We start from the raw sequence: 4,519 nt of genomic DNA, 5'->3' as shown, positions 1-4,519 counted from the left end.
AAAAATCAGGATCTTGATATCTACCCCTTATCAAAGGAAAGATCAGGGGACTTCCCTGGTGGCACAGTGGTTAAGAATCCACCTGCCAATGCAGGGGACATGTTCGAGCCCTGGTCCGGGAAGATCCCACATGCTGCAGAGCAACTAAGCCCGTGCGCCACAACTACTAAGCCTGCACTCTTAGCCCGTGAGCCACAACTAGTAAGCCTGTGCACCACAACTACTGAAGCCCGCGTGCCTAGAAGCCCATGCTCTGCAACAAGAGAAGCCTCAAGAGAAGCCTGAAATAATAAGCCTGTGCACCGCAACGAAGAGTAGCCTCCACTCACCACAACTAGAGAAAGCCCGCGCGCAGCAACGAAGACCCAATGCAGCCAAAAATAAATAAATTTGTTAAAAAAAAAAGGAAAGGTCAGTCCAACTTTCTAATCCCAACATACCAGTCTGCTCTCTCTGGGGCCAAGTACCTCTCCAGCCTCATCCCTGAGCACTCTCCCTCTCACCCTACCTCTATGCCTTCTCTCAGTCTGTTTCCTTTGCCTGGGTTTCCCTTCCCTTTTCGTGTTAACATCTGTGTGTCTTCCAATACTCAGCTTGAGTCTCATTTTCTCCAGGAAGCCTCCCCCTCCCCCCGCGCCCAGCTCCCCACCCACTGGCTGGGCCAGGTGCCAGTCCTCTGGGCTCCTGTAACACCATGGGCATCTGCTATTCCTACCCGTAACAGTCATACTTAACAGCTGAGGTTTACTGAGCGCTTGCTAAGCGCCTGGACCTCCACCAGGCCCTTTACCCAGCATTATCTAGTTGAATCCTAACCATACATGGGAGGGAGGCACTGTCTTACTGTCTTCATCCCCATTTTCCTGACCAGGACACTGAGCTTGAGGGAAGGGTGAGTGTGAGGTGGGGATGTGAATCCAGGGCAGTGCTGCTCCAAAACCTACTCTAAGCTTCTGCCTTCTCTCCATCTGCCCACCTCACCCCCTGATCACAGACCTGGTAGTCTCCTGTTAAGGGATATGTCCTAGGCCTTCCTCTGACCTATGAACACCAGGAGTGCAGCGTCTTGTTCCCCTGTGTCTCCACCCCAAGCCCATCAGAGTCCCAGGAGAGGCTGAATCTGAATCTCACCTTTTTGGGTCCCTGCAGCTGGGGCTTCCCTCCTTGTCCCTCAGCCTTCCTCACCCCTCCCTAGGTCTTGGGAGACCAAGAGGAGCCTGGATGTGCCAGGGCCCCTCCCTGGGCCTAGCTCAGTGTCCGCTTCCACTCAATGTCACATCCATGCCTGCCTAGGGTCATGTTCAATCCAGGTGAAAGGACGTCTACTCAGAGGTCATGGTGAAGTGTGCTAACGTGCCCAGGCCCCTGGTCAGCCCTCCTCAGGCTTTAGTCACTTGAGTTCTCACAGTGAATCACGAGAATCAGAAACCTATAAGGGGGACTCCCCTGGTGGTCCAGTGGTTAAGACTTTGCCTTCTAATGCAGGGGGTGCGGGTTCGATCCCTGGTTGGGGAACTAAGATCCCATGTGCCTCGCAGCCAAAAAAACAAAATATAAAACAGAAGCAATATTGTAATAAATTCAATGAAGACTTTAAAAATGGTCCACGTCAAAAAGAAAAGAAAAGAAAAGAATAGAAAGAAACATATGAGGAAGATAGGGGTATGATTTTTATTTCACAGCTGAAGAAAACCAAGGCTTGGCTGATGTCACAAAGCAAGTGGGTAGAGCCACAAGTGATCCAGGGTTGTCTGATCTCAAAGCCCTGTAGCTCCCCGAGTGCCTCCCTCCTGTTCCAGACAGGGCCATGGTGTGAAAATCCCCACATGGCGCGATCCATTTCTGCATCTGCAATGGGCCACTGGCTACACCCGAGGCACCAGGAGGCTGGTTGTGAAAGTCTGGGCTGGGCAGCCTCTGGCCCAATAACTGTTTATTGGCAGAGGTCAGCAGGGCAGGGTTCCCATCGCCACTTTATAGATGGGGAAGTTGCAATCAGAGAGGAGTAAGACAGTTGCCCTAGGTCATCCCTGAGTCAAAGGAAGAGCAGGGACTTGAACACAGGATGCTCGGGGACCCTGTGTGGAGTAAGAGGAAGGAGGCTGTAGCGGGGCTGGGACAGCTGGGCCCGGGCTGGCAGCTTTATGGGCCCCATCGAGACATAGCAGGGCCCATCCCTGATCTAATGAGGGGTCATGTACCCTCCAGGGAAACTAGGCCCAGGGTGATTAGATAGTGACAGGTGACAAGTTTACGGCAGGCAGGACAGGGGTTCAGGCTGGGAGATAAGGCTGGGTGACCTTGGTAACACAAAGTAACCTGCCTTGTGTAACCTTGGAATCAGAGATGATGGATAGAGCAGGAGCCACCCCCCTTGACTTCCTGTGTCGCAAATGTGCAGTCTCCGTGGTACCCGTGATTAAGACGCATCCTTGAGGAAGCGCCCATTCTTAACCTCCTCCCCCTCCCCATGCCTCAGAAGGAACACCACACAGGGGCCTGGTTCTCCTCCCACAGCTCATTGGCCCAAAACATAGTAGGGGCTGCGCTGATGGGAAGGGAGAGGATTACTCAGAAATCAGCTTCCTCTTCCTCTTCCCAAAGGGACTTTGAAGTGACTCTAAGGTCACCAGTCAATAGCCCCTTAACCCCACCAAAGGTTTCTAAGTCTCTCTCCTGCCTGTAAGGGGAGCTGGCTTGGGGTTACAGGGACCCCTGAAGTAGACTTCATTCCCAGGAATGGGCTTCCTCCCCACTCAATTACCCAGTCCTAAAAGATATATTTTTTCAGCCTTGTGAACACAAATCCACTCCACCAGAAAAGATCCCGGGGTGTGGAATCCCTCCCCTGACTGTCCAAGTCCCAGGCTGTTGATGAAATTCTAACACAGCACAGACAATAGGACCCTAAGCCTGATGTGGATTCCCCCCCTCTCCTCTCTGGAGGATCAAAGCTGCTCCTTGAGGCTGTGTGATCCTGGGCCAGAAGGTGGGGGACAGTCAGCCAGAACTCTAAGCAGGGAGGAAGCCCCTTTGCCCAGATAGTTCTGGAGGAGGCAATCCCTCCTCAGAGGTCTCTTGCCTAAGTTCAAAGGCCTGTGGGTGCTGAGAGGTTGGCAGAGGATGGGGAAGTGACTAGACCAGAAAACTGGGGCTTCCTGTTGAAGGAGGGGGCCCAGGCCCACCCAAGTCCATATTCCCCACTCAAGTCTGAGTGAGCTTCTCAAACTGCCACAGAAGTCCCCACCCCATGTGGGACACACAGCACCTAGAGCCATGAAGGAGTCTACAGAGGCATTGTAGCAGGCGAGCCAAGTCCAGGAGAGGGAGCATCCTTCCTGAGACAAGAGGCAGCTTCCTCTCGTGGAGGCCCCCAGCCCCATTTCCCTAAATGCTAGGGCCTCCTCCAAGGAAAGTTTTCTTTCCCTGAACTCCTCTGAAGATTCTGGCAGATGAGAAAAGGAGAGATCCATTCAGACCCCAGTCTCTTCTCTTCCCATCTTAGCTCTACAGTCGGGGGTGGGGGTGCCCTCAACAGGACCAGCCCCTCTCCTCTGACCCCATTAGTTCCTCTCTCACTGAGCCTCTTTGCAATCCATTACTCAGTTCCGCCCCCTCAGCATCCCCAGCGCTGGCCATCACATACACACTCGCACAGAAATTCATAGGTGTCCTCACTCTGTGTTAGAAGAACAGTCTTTGGGTTGTTGTTTTTTTTTTAAATAAGATTCAAATATTTATTTGACTGCGCCGCGTCTTAGTTGCGGCATGTGGGATCTTTAGTTACGGCATGTGAGATCTAGTTCCCTGACTAGGGCTCAAACCCCAGACCCCTGCATTGGGAGCACAGAGTCTTAGCCATTGGACCACGGGGCAGTACCTGGGTTGCTTAGAAATTAAGTTTGGAGCAGCCTGGGAGGGAACAGAAAAAGAGATAAGACCCAGAGAATCAGCTGGGTCTTATCTGAGACAGAAAAGCAAGCCTTCTTTCTGGGGACACCGGATTCAAGAAACACCATCGCACATCCCTCAACTCCGTCATCCCTCCGACGCTATCTCCATTCCCCAAGCCTCCAGCCCCAGCCCATTCCAAGGCCCCCGCGGGCTGCTTCGGAGGCGAGAGGGCTGCGCAGCGGTCCACGCCAAAACGATCCAAGGTAGGAATCCGGGGTCCCCACCCTTGTGTGGATCGAGTATCTTGCGATGTCGCTACCCTGGTCCCAAACCAGAGACCAGGTGTGGGACAGGGGAGGAGCGAGGCAGGAGGGCGCCGCCTCTGCGCTGAAGGACGCGGGTGGGTGAGGGGCCCTCGCGCACCGGTCGGAAGGTGACCAGGCGGTGGGGGTGGGTGCGGAGCGCAAGTGGGGGCGTGGAGGCTCTTAGATCAGGGACAGGTGAGGGGAGGCCAGGCCAGGGGGAGGAGCCGCTACCCGCGTCCTGCTGTCGGGGCTCCCTCCCGTCGCGGCTCCGCTATAAAACCTGGGTCGGCAGGACCGCGGACCCCCGGCGGCCTCCTCAG

At 54.3% G+C, this 4,519-nt stretch overlaps 1 protein-coding gene across 6 annotated transcripts in view; it reads right to left on the bottom strand.

The window, feature by feature from the left end:
• Positions 1 to 4,519, bottom strand: part of ZNHIT3 (zinc finger HIT-type containing 3) — a 47,523-nt gene that overhangs the window by 41,110 nt on the left and 1,894 nt on the right. The window lies entirely within an intron of this gene.

Source organism: Neophocaena asiaeorientalis, unplaced genomic scaffold (assembly GCF_003031525.2).
Source record: "Neophocaena asiaeorientalis asiaeorientalis breed wild unplaced genomic scaffold, Neophocaena_asiaeorientalis_V1.1 scaffold327, whole genome shotgun sequence".
NCBI lineage: Eukaryota > Metazoa > Chordata > Mammalia > Artiodactyla > Phocoenidae > Neophocaena > Neophocaena asiaeorientalis.
The sequence above is the reverse complement of the archived record's forward strand: the minus strand, read 5'-3'. Positions and strand labels throughout refer to the sequence as shown.